At 43.2% G+C, this 14861-nt stretch overlaps 1 protein-coding gene across 2 annotated transcripts in view; it reads left to right on the forward strand.

The window, feature by feature from the left end:
- EPS15 (epidermal growth factor receptor pathway substrate 15) overlaps positions 1 to 14861 on the forward strand; it is a 2462763-nt gene that overhangs the window by 1049246 nt on the left and 1398656 nt on the right. The gene's annotated exons all lie outside the window — the stretch shown is intronic.

Genomic DNA, 14861 nt, shown 5'->3' on the forward strand with positions numbered 1-14861 from the left:
ACCTGGGACTGAATTTGCTCTGTGAATTCTTAGAGGTCCAGAAAGTGATGAAAGTCATCAGTCTCTTTTACAACCAGGAAACTCTAGCCCCCAATACCAGAACAAGCCTGGGCTTTGAAGGAGGTGATACTATCCTACATATTGCCAAAGGTGACTGAATATAGCACCTTTTGTGCTCTGTCGTAGCCCTCCAAGTCAGGGCAGCCTTAGAGAGATTTACTCCATGAACTTTCTCAGCATTAAAAATCAGGACTGCAGCAGAAGCTTTGCCAGAAGAGGCTTCATCCTGTACAACTTCATTAATATTGAATGATACAAAGTTGTATGATGCTTGAAGGCCTTTCTGAATGCCATGGAGACCCCTTTGCCTTTTGTTGTCGACCAGGTGTAAAAGAGGAAGGAGTGTTGAGTCCCTCCACCTAAATGTGAGTTTATTTACTTTTTAAAAGGTCATAGCTGACTGGATGATGAGCATTTTCTTCTAGAAATGGTCTTCCAAGATCTTGGTGCTGAGCTTTTCCTTTGGAGAGAACAGTCTTGACCACTTCTAATTGTTAGACAGATCTGAGCCTGTAGCCCTAACAAGAGCATCAACTTAGATTTGCAGCAGCTTATGTGGTATCCCCCCACTGTGAAGGCTATAGGTTAGGAAGGGTTCTTCTGAACCGATATTCAAGATGGTCCCCTGAGCTTTTCCAACTCCTTCCAAACATGGCGGACCCAGCATAAGAACAGGTGAGTCATATAGTTGATAATGCAGTGCTACCTGATGGCAGAGGAGTGGAAAAACTTGCAACATGTGTCCAAGGCTTGAGAATCATTATCTTTTGAGAAGGTGGCCAAATGTTATGGGTTATAGAAGCTGTGCTGTACCAGAGAGAGTATAGCATGTAGGAGTCAGCACTGGAATCTGTGCAAAGTTGGTCTGCCCACTCTGGTAGTGGTTTGAAAAGGGATTATTTTTTAGTGACCATTGAGACAAAATAAGCACGTCTCCATGACTGTCTCCAGGAGCAAGATAATTTAATGCTTCAGGTTTCTTTCCTAGAAACTCCTCCGGGTGCTTTTGGTGATAAATATTAGAGGACTGAGACCAGTGCATGCAGTGTCTTAGAAAACTGTAGACTTCTTCAAAAGAAAAGTCATCCAGTGGAAATACTCATTATCCCTTTTTGTTTCGACTCCTTGTCCTTTTATGCCTGTAAGGAAGTGGCTTCAGTGCCCTATGAACTTTCACAGAATTACAGGGATGAGGGAGCTCTCTGTTCCCTACTGTCCATGACTGTGAGCTTATTTAGGAGTAAATGAGTGATGTTGTTGAGTAAAGAGGAAATGAACCATGTTGGATTATGTTTGTTGTACAGTACAGGGTTGGTTAGAGATCTTAGCTGAACTTTTTGCAAGCTTCAAACCCAATTGTCATTGGTGTGTTGCTACACTCAGAACTTAATTTCTTAACACATAGCAAACATTTTTTGATGTTTAAGTTCTGATACATTAGCCATAGTGCAAGAGGGACAAGATGGATAATATAGATATTCCTCGTCCAGGATCTGATTCCCCATACAGGTTGTGGGAATGGACACAGTAGGGGAGTCACTAGTCCTGAATACCTGTTTGTGATCAGATGACTCTGTCTTTAGGATCATGCTGACTACCCAGTGGATCTAGCTGATGATCCAAAGACAAGCTGGTGCAAGACCCCCCCCCCAAGTTTATGCCTTCCCTTATCCCTAAATACTGGATTGATGAAGCAGACTGCTTATGGCGTTGGCTCATTAGTTGATGATGAGCTCACAGTTGAACACTGCAGGTATATTGTAGAGTTTCAGGCCTGGATATGGCCTCTTAAGTGGTTGTCCTTATAGTGATACCCAGACTTGTATGTGGAGCTATAAAAAGAAATCTCCTGATGAGTTTGACAAGAATTTGATATATCTGCTGTCTTAGTGGAACGAGCCAACAGATTTTCCATCTTTCATTGTTTGTTTAAACCTCTTCCACTTATGGAGGTTTCCAAAGTGATGCTCTTTCCTGCAATAGTACTCTGCAGTTCTGGCGCAGATAATTAAAGTCATTGCTCATAATTTGTTGGTAACCTGGACATTTAAGATGTCAGTTGTATAAATTGGTGACTTTAGTGATGAGAGCAAAGAGTGAGGCCTTGTCTGCAAGCAGGAAGAAAGAAGTGGAGAATCAAGGAATGAGGATGCTTATGTAGCTGGTTTGTTGCATCACTATGTTTATTGGCAGGGTCTGCAGAAATCCCTCAGTATGAGATTTAGCCGAAAAATACCAAATTTTAATTAGTGGAGGATAAATAATTCAAACTAGGTCTTGTCAGAGTGCCTTATACATTAGACCTAAACTACTGACGTTTTTATTTGTGAAGAAGTCCCAGATGCAAGCTTTTGTAGAAAATTGCCTTGATAGGAGCGTGACATTTGAACAGTTTTTTTTCTTTCCTTCACAATGTTCATCGTGTTACACTGCTGCAGTCATTACACTTGGGTTATCCTGCAGTCAGGCAGTCCCTCAGTCGGCCTGAGTTCCAAGATCTTGGCCCGGCGTCGGTTGCTGTCACCTCTTCCCTGACGTCAGTGCGACAGGGGTATATAAGATGCATCCAAAACCATTTTCTCCATTCTTTCTTGCCGCGTGGTGCCCGAAGCAAAAGCAGTTCGCAAGTGCCGGTCGGCTGACTCTTGAGGATTTTCATTCCAAATCCAGAACCGAAAGTCTTCTACAAAGCTAAGTCATTGGGGAAACTTTTTCTTGCCTCAGACCAATGTCAGTAAAAGTTAATAACTGTATTTCTTGTGGGAAGCAAATACCTCATAAGGATTTCCATTCTTATTGTATCCCATTCCTAGGCCCAGACCACGACGTCACATGTTGTCGGTTTTGTGCTAGGTTTAACAAGTGCATTATTAAACGTCGGTTTGATTTTGCCCGACATTATTTTGGCAGAAAATTCAATTATACCGTGCCATCAGAACTACCGATGACCGGAATACACAAAAAACGCAAAGACAAGGACAGGCATCCGAGGCCCAAAACTGACGGCAAAGCCTCTTCTAGGCCAGTCGCTGGTTCTCCAGTATTCAGCGAGGCGCCTACGCAGCCCCTGACGATCGTTACTTTAGAACCTCAGGCTGCCTCCGACTCCCACGTGAAGATGGCTGGGCTTTTGGACACATCAGATTTACAGCCTACCGAGACTAACCCTTCAGAGGGATCCGGAGTAGCTGAGCAACCCGTAGCTTCAGAGGGTGTATTCGGACCTACTGTGTTAACCATTAAATCTTCTGCTAAGTCTAGAGCTCCTTTAAAAACAAAGAAACAAATTCAACATTCACCAGGATAGGCCTCCATGCCTAAGAAACAAATGCTCAAAATGGCCGAAGACCTAATCTCAATGATCAGGGGGTCCCATCCCCCTTCTGATAAAAGGCCTAGACAGGATGCAGAGTATGACTCATCCAACCAGGTATCCATCTCTTCAGATTCATCCTCAGACCTAGAATACTCTTTACCCCCCTATGAGGATTCTGATGCTGAGGAATCCATTCCTTCAGCCTCTCCGCTAGAGGACTACTCCTTTGGTGAAACTTTGCATACCATGAGGGAGCATTTCCATTGGGAGGGCCAGGACTATTCAAAGTCCAAGAAAAGGCTCAGAGATTTCCTTTTATTACCTCAACACAGACCCCTTGCTATTCCGCCAGTGTTAGATAATGTGGATGATGTGTACACTGAATCCAGTTTAAATCCTGATTCTTTACCTCTTGCTCCAGTTAAGCCAGACAGATACTAGAGTCCCTGACTCACAAATTTCTTTATAAAAGCCCTGCTGCTGATCCTGAAACTATTTCTCAGGGCCCCAAATGGGTAAAGGCCTCCTCAGCAAAGAACCCAGTCCCCTCTGACAGAGATTCCAGAGCATTAGACAGATGAGGGAAGAAAGCATATACTTCTGCAACTTTAGCAATGAGGGCCTTAAATTGCCAGTTTCACATGCTAAAATATCAGCAATTTTTGATGTCTCAGTTGAAACAAAAAATGCTTCCAAACTCAGGTCCTCCTAATTATAAAGAAATGCAGGATTTATTGCATGCAGCTGAACAGGTGGGAAAACATACTTTGCATTGTGGTTTTGATTCATTAGAGGCCTCCTGTAGAGCAGCAGTTACAGGTCCTGTCATTAGAAGACATGCTTGGTTAAAAGAACAGATGTTACCAGATCATGTTAAAGCAAAATTATTGGATGCACCTTTGCAGCAGGATGTTTTATTTGGAGTGAAGGCAGAAGAGGTATTAAAGAAAATGGAGGATAAGGCAAAATCTATGCAAACCGTGAAGGATTTCCTACAGGTTCAGCCTCCTCGATTTAGCAGAAATTGGCAAACAAAGAATTGGTCCTTTCCAGTTACAGACAGACCTCAAAGGGGCAGATACAGACGTCCAAGAGGTAGAGGACAATCACAAGGTCCTTATAGGCCTCGACAATGGGGTGCATCAACACAGAAAGAAGGGGAAGACAGGCCTCATCCGTACAAAAAACAGCCCCAATGACTTCCCACTACAGCTGCCAAACAGTTCTCTCTTGGCAGCCCCCTTGGGAAGAAAACTGGCACTTTCCAGTCACAATTGGCATATGATCACCAAAGACAAATGGGTTCTCAACATTGTATCTCAAGGTTACAGGTTCCACTTTCATACTCTGCCAAGGCTAAAAGGAATGCCAAATCTGTCACCAAATCAATGGGCAGAGGCTCAAAGACAAATTACAGCACTCATGGACATGAGAGCTATTCAAAAGGTGCCAACACAGGAGCAAGGACAAGGATTTTACTCAAGACTCTTTCTGGTTCCCAGAAAGGACAAAGCCTGGAGACCCATTTTGGATCTTTCTTCTCTAAACACTAACCTGGATGTTCCAAAATGCAAAATGTTGACACTACAGCAGCTTCTTCCCATGCTGGGCAAGAAAGCTTGGCTCGTAACTTTGGACCTCAAGGAGGCATACCTGCATGTCCCTATCAGACAAAACTGCAGAAGATACCTCAGATTCATAGCTGGTTCAATGCACTACCAATTCTCTGCACTGCCGTTTGGCTTATCTACTGCGCCCAGGGTCTTCATAAAGTGCCTGGCACCAGTAATTGCATTTTGCAGGCGGAAAGGAATTCAAATTTATCCGTACCTGGACGACTGCCTGATTCAAGCAGAGAGCAAGGACATTCTTCTAAAGCATCTGGCATTTGTAAAAAAAGTTATTAGGTTGCCTAGGGTACACAGTAAACGAAAAGAAGTCAAAACTAGTGCCCTCTCAAGAGAATAATATTCCTGGGTGCCAGCTTGACTACAACGGCCCAGATGGCTTATCTTACGCCAGTCAAGCAAGGACAACTGACTCAATATTTTCAATTGATGGCAACAAAGACCCAACTCCCTGCAAGAAAAATTCTGCAGGCCTTGGGTTACATGGCATCATGCATACTACTAATTCCATATGCCAGACTGCATATGAGGAAACTACAGTGGTACCTAAAGAGTGTCTGGTCTCAACACTGTCAAAGTTTGGAAACAGTAATACCACTAATTCCTTGCCTCCAACAGGAGTTTCGATGGTGGGCTCAAGCATGTCACCTCAACAAGGGACAGCCTTTCACTCAACCCACAGCCAGGCAAACACTGACAACAGATGCATCGGATTATGCCTGGGGGAGCACACATGGCAGGAAAATGTATTCAAGGCAAGTAGCCCACAGAACAAAGGCATCTTCACATCAATCAAAAAGAGATGCTAGCTGTACAAAATGCCCTTATAGCTTTCAAGGACCTTCTGCATCCAGGACAACTACTACTACCTTTGATCTTTATTTTCGTAGTTATATAAAGGCATGTTCTACATGAATCACTATTTTTTTACATAGTAATAATACAACTGTGTCTTCCACCCAGATACAAACTCCTATATAAAGGCAATTAAAATGACGTTGATTTATCTGAGGAGAGTTTAACAAGGATGTTTGCTTTCCAGAGTTAGTGTTTTTCCCGAACTTGTTAGAGCGAATTCAGTGTTTTTTTGCATTACTTTACTTGGGTGGTCCATCTGAATCATCACCATGTTATAAATCTCCATTATATCAAATTCTAGAAGCATTGAGGAAAGCTGTTTTATGCAACCAGGTGCCTTTCCTCAGGGTTTCAGAGGTTTGGAAACCTGTTGTAAATCCAAGGACTATGAATAGTGTTTGAGATGTCATTGTATTTTTTTCTTTTTTTTTAATTTGGTTTTATTTTTTATTTGTTATCTAATTAGGTCCCTGCACAGAAGCGTCTTTTTTCAGGGGTGACCCATGAGATTAGTACTGCCTGCTTAAGTAACAATGCCGCACAAGTAGGCAGATGGAGACTGAGAGAGCAAACCCTAAACTATAGGAAACATCTCATCTCATTAACCGCTCATAATCATAATACTTTACACTAACTGCAAGGCTAGAGAATTGTATCTCCACACTTTTGCAAAGCATTATATTTTGTTTCTTGTTTTTCTTTCTGATCTGCTTTTACTAGAGTTATCATTGGTTGACATGCCTGGCTTAATAACAGAGCATTGCATTCACTGGTTAAGACTGAAACTGGGAAACTTAACAGTTTTCTGCATGTATTCTGTTTTGTCCTCCTGCAGGTTTCCTGACTTGTGACTTGAGTACAAAAGTAGGACTAAAGAAAATGTGTCTAACTGTATATTTTGTTGATTGTGCCATAAATCTGAGCAGAAGCAAGAAACATTTGCATTTTAACAAGAGACTTTCAAGCATTTCTTCACTCTTATAGGTCAATCTGTGAGAGTGAAGCCTTGTGGATCATCATATATATTTTTTTCATGTTGGGGTAAACTGTATTGCAGTTCCAAGCTGTTTTTTCAGTATACAAAAGTAATATATTTTCTGTTAGACTGTTCTTCCTGTCCCAGATGGAGCCCCCTGCGCAGAATAAATAAGTTAATAACATCAACCATCCAGGCTGAGTTGTGGTCTGTACTAAATATGAAAAGGAATTAATGAATCGGAGAGTTTGCCCCTCCTTCTTGTAGGAGTTGCTGCATTACCAGTGAAGTCAGATCCCCAACATAGAAGAAATTAAACTGTAGCACAAAACAATCCCTAGTGAAAAAAATTGCCAGTAACTTTACATGGAGATGGGGGAATAGTTATACAGTAAGAATGCCCTGATATCCAGAGCCCAAATAGAATCTGCATCTTCCAGAGAGGAACTTAAGTCCAAAAAAAAAGTGGGCTCAAAAGGCATACATGTGAGTCTTGAGACCACAAAGTTCAATCTCGATAGGAGAAGGGTAGTTCATCACAAGACATAAATGGAGTATCAGCCTGTGCTAAGACAGAGTTCTTCTGTTATTGAGAATATGAGTTGATGAGAGAGCAGAAGCATTCACCTTACCATTGAATAAATGAAGCCCACATTATCTAAATGCTTAAAGAGAAGGTTCAGGCCTTCAAGTTCATTGACACAAAAGGAATGGCTACTTCCTTGACGAAGGCGCAGAACAGTTTGTGGTGTGCCACCTAAGTATGATAAGCGGAAGTTCCTCTCTTGGAAAATAGTTTTCCTTATGGCAGTCTGTTCTTTTAGGTTCTTGAAGCTTCTGACTATTTTGTGTAAGGAGGTATGTTTGATGTTTCCCAAGGATTTGTGGTGTCCCTTAGGGCTAGTCCATGATTCTTCTTGTAAGTGGTATCAAAGTTGTACTTAAACTAGGCCATTCATCTTTCTGGTTTCTTTCTAAAGGTAAAAAAGTAGAGGAGAGTGAGCTATTAACTTAAATGTGCACTGCCTGTTGAAACAAGTTCTGTATTTTAGAGTGCATATGTTCAAGAAGATGTAGAAGATGTAAGAAATTCATCTCATTTGCTCCAGTGAGGAAGGAGCGTGACATTTGCTAAGCAAACTGTCATCGTGGGTTGCTCATTTGAATATTTTTACCATCAGTGCCTGCTAGTTCAGAAATGCTGCAGTCTGTGGCTGCATCAGCAGGACTTTTTCTAGTGCTTGCTTAACAATATTTCCACAGCAGATATGTGTATCAGCCAAGTAGGTGTTTGAGTCGCACCTTTACCAGTCACTGTTGCTTGATCTGTGAAGCCGGTGGTCAGACCTTATTTGATATTGTGGCCCTTCAGGACTCTGCCTACTGAGCTGTTACTCTTGGTATTTTTTTTCTCACTTCTTCAGTTTTTTTTATAATTCTTTAAAGTTGAAGACCTACTGAGGAAGGTTCCTGAGATCAGGTGAAACAGATATGTTTCTGCCGTATCAGTTTGCTGTGCTGTCCTTTCAAGTTAGAACTGTATTTAGACTTGTTTTTGAAAAGTTTTCTGTTCATATAGTATCATCAGTGAGTTTTTCCATGTTTTGTTTAGAATATTTTCAAATCTTTTTGCATCTCAGGCTGTTGTAAAAGGCATTACAATGTGGCAGAATTGGTGTTTTTTTTTTTTTTGTAAGTGCGGATGCGATCAGAAAAATGGCTGCTTAAGACTGTCAGAATGTAGGACTGCATGTTAACTTTGTTGGATAATTCATTGTTCAAAAACTATCATTCTTGCGACAGTAGTCTGTGTTAATGCCCATTGAGGAATAACTATACACAGCTAGCATGTAGTCCTACAGTAGATTGCTTCAGTAAAACCTCAGAATACATCCAAGACGCAGAGGGTCTATGTCAAGTCTTCGAACGCTTAAAATTTCAAACGTTACATAGTCGAGACCAAACGTTCGAAATTTCAAGTGTTCGAAGATTGACTTTCAGTGGCGCCATATGGTGCAGATAGGGAAAATTTCCCTTTTCTGCACTGAAGTGCGGTCTCAGAGTTGGTATATTTAATTGGGGGGGTGCATGTTTTTCTTTTAATTTTATGTGATATTCGAACATCCAATTGTCGAACATTTGGTCTCGACCATGTAATGTTTGACATTTTGGATGTTCGAATATTTAACATAGACCCGACTCATACTCCTTTCCCAAGCCATTCACTTACACTCTGTAACTGTCTTAAGCAGCCATTTTTCTAATCAAATCTGCATTTATAAATTCAAAACAATACTTCCAGCACTGTTAATACCACCGACACATTCTGGTATTTAGGAATATGCTTAGACCAAGCAGTAAACTTTTCAACATCACACAGAATTGACAAAAAGTAAAAATTATCCAGTTACTTGCTTGAGCCTGGAAATTGTTTCATTTATTGAACTCAGAAGGGAGACATGCATTTACAACATGGGTTCTACATGTAACTTGAGTAGAGCCTCTCCCTTACTGCTGCTACCTCCCAGGGGGAAGCAGAAAAGATCTTTGCTGCAGATAACTTCTAAAAATATGTGTTGGTCCATACCTGAAATGGTACTACCAGGTGTTAAAAGAAAAAATGGATTCCTGCCTAGCAGACCTGCTACTGAGGTCCCTTAATAAATTGCATAAATTGTGCTGCGGTAGCATTGTCGCCTCACAGTAAGACGCTGACCAGTTCGACTCTCAGCTAGAGCGTCGTCTGCGTGGAGACATGCGTTAATGGGCATACCTTCATTGAAGGTTGTGCATTAGGGCTGGCAACTCAGCACATAAAAATCAACTGCCAATCATTAGTGGACCGGAGTTCCGCTGTGGCGACCCCTAACTGGGAAAAGCCGAAAGACACAACAACAACAACAACAACATTAATTTCACAGGCAAGCTGTCAATCTGGAATCCCAGTACAACCTTGAGTCTCTTCCTCTGGGCATGTTATTATTCTGTACCTGCATTAATATGCTTGCTTGCAGTGACCATAGCTTTTCAATACTAGACCTCAAATATTTCTGAATCACTGCCTGCCTTCTTGAAACGTAGTCAAGTAGCAAGAGATATGCCATGATGTCCTTCAAGAATGCAACTGCAGTCATAACATATGGGTTGTCCTGCCTCAGGCAGCCCTCGGTCGGCCGGATTCCAAAGTCCGGGTCCGACGTCGGCTGATGTCGCATTTCTCTCCGACGTCAGGGCGGCTGGAGTACGTAAGCATCAGCCAACGCCATTTTCTTCAGTCTTTCTTGCCGCGCGGTGCCCGAAGCAGAAGCAGTTCGCAAGTGCCGGTCGGTCAGCTCCTGTATTCTTCGATTCCGAAGTCATCAAAAAAGCTAAGTACCCTGTTGGGGACCTTTTCTTGCCTCAGCCGATGTCAGAAATTACTGTAAAAGTTAACAATTGTCTTTCTTGTGGTAAACAAATACCTCATAAGGATTTCCACTCTTACTGTCTTCCTTGCCTTGGCCCAGACCACGACGTCTCGGCCTGTGTAGCCTGTGCTCGCTTCAACAAGCGCACTCTCAGGCGCCGGGCGGAGTTCGCTGAAGATTTTTTCGGCGAAAACTTTGCTTACACAATGCCGTCGGAACTTCCGACATCGCAAACTCCCAAGAAACGAAAAGACCGGGACCGACATCCTCGGCCAGCGTCTACCACCGACTCTATGCTAAAACCTACCGCGAGTGCTCCGGTTCCCTCTGAGATGGTTTTTCCACTGCTCCGAACCGAAGACACCGCATTACCGACGACTCCGATTCCGGATATCACTCCGCCAGTTATTGATTTTCCTCCGGATACCGAAACCGAGGAAATGCCCGAGACCATTGCTGTAGACAAGGTCACTCCTGCACGTGGAGCTGCCAGGCCTCCTATGGCCATGTCTATTAAGGCCTACACTAGGGCTAAGGCAGCCAGCAAAACAAAGCATCTTACTACTAAAGCCTTACCTCAGCCTACTCCAGAGACACAAATTATGACTATGGCTGCTGACTTAATTTCTATGATTAGAGGTTCACAGGCCCATCCTGAGAGGGGATCCCAGCCTCCTTCTGATAAAAGGCCCCGGGTTGAACCCTCTGACCCTATTCCGTCAGATGAAGATTCTGAGGACTCTGTCCACTCTGATGGCCAGGAAGAGCTCTTCCAGACCTATGAGGACTCGGATGCAGAGGATTCCATCCCCTCGGCCTCCCCTCCTGAGGATATTTCTTTTGGGGAAGTTCTGCATACCATGAGGGAACATTTCAAGTGGCAAGGCCAGGAATATTCTGATTCCAGAAAGCCTTGGACTTTCCTTAAAAAGCCCCAGCACAGGCCCTTAGCTATTCCTCCTGTGCTTGATGTTTTGGATGATTTATATTCTGACTCTAGTGTTACCCCTGACTCTCTTCCTCCTGCTCCAGCCAAGCCAGACAGGTATTACAGGGTCCCAGAAACTCATTCCCATTTATTTAGGGCCCATACTGCTGATTTGGAAACTATTTCTCAGGGGCCTAAAGGAGTTTCAGCTTCCACCTCTAAAAATCCCTTGCCCTCCAACAGGGAAGCTAGGTCATTAGAGATGGGGTAAAAAGGTTTACACTTCCACTACCTTATCTATGAGAGCTTTGAATTGCCTTTTTCATATGTTACAATATCAGGATTTCTTGTTAGAAGATTTACAGAAAACATTGGCCGCTCCTGATCCTTTAGACAGGAAGGCTTTGCAGGAAGCTGTACATAACTCTCAGCAAGTAAGCAATCACTTCCTGCAGTGTGGGTATGATGCACTGGAAGCTTCATGTAGGGCAGCTATGACAGGGGCAGTCATTCGTAGACATGCATGGTTAAAAGATCAACCTCTACCAGATCATGTAAAGGCAAAACTTCTGGATGCACCTTTGGAAAAGAACAAGCTTTTTGGTGCTAATGCTAAGGATGTGTTAAAGTCCATCGAGGAAAAAGCTAAATCAGTTCAGACGGTGAAAGATTTCCTCCAGGTTCAACCCCCCAGATTCAGTAGGAATTGGCCTTCAAAAAACTGGTCCTTTCCTAATCCTGAAAAGTTTCAAAGGGGTAAAAACAGACGTGGCCGAGGAAGAGGACAATACAGAGGGTCCTTACAGAGGACGACAATGGCAGCCAGGAAACCAAAGAAGTGACACAGGGGTTTCTCCTGCCCCACAGCCACAATCTCAATGACTTTCCTCTACTTCCGCCTACCAGGGAACAAATAGAAGCTCCCTTGGGCAGGAAATTATCTCTGTTTGCAGAAAATTGGCACAGACTGACAAAGGACAAATGGATTTTGGACATTATAGACCGAGGTTACAGGTTCCATTTTCATACCTTACCAAGAAAACAAGGCTTGCCAAACCTACCACAAAACCAGAGGGCAGAGGCTATCAAGCAAATCTCTCTGCTGACTCGGATGAAAGCAATAGAAAGAGTTCCACAACAAGAACAAGGCCAGGGGTTTTACTCAAGACTGTTCCTTGTTCCAAGAAAAGAATCTCAATGGAGACCAATACTGGATTTGTCCGCATTAAACACCATTCTCATAGTACCAAAGTTCAAAATGCTGACTCTACAGCAACTCCTTCCCATGCTGGGCAAGGGGTCTTGGCTGATTACTCTGGACCTCAAGGAGGCATACCTGCATGTCCCTATCAGACACAGCTGCAGAAGATACCTCAGATTTCTTGCAGGGCCAGAGCATTATCAATTCTCAGCATTGCCATTTGGCTTATCTACTGCGCCCAGAGTATTCACAAAATGCCTGGCTTCAGTAATTGCTCATTGCAGGCTCCAGGGGATCCAAATTTACCCGTACCTGGATGACTGCCTCATACAAGCGGACGACAAATTGATGTTGACAAAAAACTTGGACTATGTCATACGATTACTTCAAGCTCTGGGATACACAGTCAACTTCCAAAAGTCAAGACTTCAGCCATCTCAGCAAATAATCTTCTTAGGAGCCAAATTAGACACAGCCTCTCAAATGGTTTACCTGACAGAAGACAAGCAAGAGAAGTTAACTCATTACTTCAAAGGTTTAGCAAAACTTACCCAGATGACTGCAAGGAGATTCCTACAGGCCCTGGGTTACATGGCATCCTGCATTCTCCTGGTTCCATTAGCAAGACTACACATGAGAAAGCTTCAATGGCACCTAAAAAGCCTTTGGTCTCAGCACAGCAACAACTTGGAGACAACCATACCGCTCATTCCATGCTTACAAAAGGAATTCATATGGTGGGCCTCGGTGAGCCAGGCAAACACAGGTATGTCATTCAAAAAACCACAGATAACACAGAACATGACCACAGACGCCTCAGACCTTGGATGGGGGGCGCACATGGAAGGCAGGTGTATACAAGGACAATGGTCTCCAAAGGAAACACATCTGCATATAAACCAAAAGGAAATGCTGGCAGTAATGCATGCCATCGAGGCCTTTCAACACCAACTTCAGCAAGGCCATTTACTGATACGGACAGACACCACCACTGTGATGTGGTATATAAACAAGCAAGGGGGCACCCATTCTTACCCCCTTTGCAGACTGACAATGCATCTTTGGGAAAAATCACTGAGCCTAAACATTCAGTTACAATCCCAGTTTGTTCCAGGCAAAGACAATGTGCTGGTAGACAGCCTAAGCAGGAATTTCACAGATCCACACAAGTGGAGGTTACATCCGAAGATCTTCACACAGCTCACTTCGACATGGGGCAGGCCAGAAGTAGACCTATTTGCCTCTCACCTCAACCATCATCTACAAAAATTCTGCTCAAGGACATACCATCCACAAGCTTGGAAAATAGATGCTCTCTCATTCAACTGGAACTTCCTAAAAATCTATGCATTCCCACCTCTGCCACTGATGACCTCAGTATTACTAAAGATCAAAGCAGAGAGGCCCAAGGGAATCCTAATAGCTCCGGACTGGCCAAGACAACACTGGTATCCACTACTGCGGAGCATATGTCACACCAGGAAGTGGGCCCTTCCCCAGTGGCCTCTACTTTTGACTCAACACAACTTCAAAACAGTGCATCCAAACCTTCAGACACTGCAGCTAACAGCCTGGGAGATCCCATGAATAACCTCAACCTATCTCTCTCCAAGGAAGTTCAGCGGATACTAACAGAGGCTCGAAGACCATCCACCAGAAAGGTTTACTTAGCAAAATGGAAGAGATTCAGCATTTGGAATACCAGCAAGGGACATGATGCATCATTGTTGAACATCCCACTCATCTTGGAATATTTGGCAGATATGCTAAAGAATGGCCTCTCATATTCTTCCATAAAGATACATGCATCAGCTATTTCAGCTAGATATAACACTGATCCCCCTGTCTTTTCACATCCTTTGCTAAGGCAATTCCTCAGGGGAATCAAGAACATTAAGCCACCAAGAAAGGCCCCAGTGCCAGCCTGAGACCTCAATTTTGTCCTAGAAAAACTGACTCTACCTCCATTTGAGCCAGCAGCTTCAGTTGACTTACAATTTCTCTCATGGAAGACAGCTTTCCTGTTGGCAATTACTTCATCAAGAAGGGTTTCGGAACTACAGGCCCTAATGGCAATACCACCGTTCATAATTTTCCACAGAGACAGAGTTTCATTAAGGACCAACCCTACTTTTATGCCAAAGGTGGTATCTAGGGTTTCTTTAAATCAAGCTATTCATCTGCCTGCTTTCTTCCCCAATCCTGAGAATAAGGGGAAAAGACTGTTGCATACCTTGGATATTCACAGACAACTTCGATACTACCTGGACAGAACCAAGACCAGTAGGAAGTCTGAACAACTTTTTGTAGCTTACGCCCCTGCAGTCCAAGGAAAAGCAATTTCAAAACAGACTATTTCAAAATGGATTGGACATTGCATCAGATTCTGTTATTCCTTTCATGGAAAGACTGTTCCAGCCAATTTCAGACCTCATTCCACCAGAGCTACAGCCACCTCTACAGCATTCTTAAGAGGGGTACCTACTA

This window comes from Protopterus annectens, chromosome 10.part0, assembly GCF_019279795.1.
Source record: "Protopterus annectens isolate FY-2018-M chromosome 10.part0, PAN1.0, whole genome shotgun sequence".
In the NCBI taxonomy this organism is placed as follows: domain Eukaryota; kingdom Metazoa; phylum Chordata; order Ceratodontiformes; family Protopteridae; genus Protopterus; species Protopterus annectens.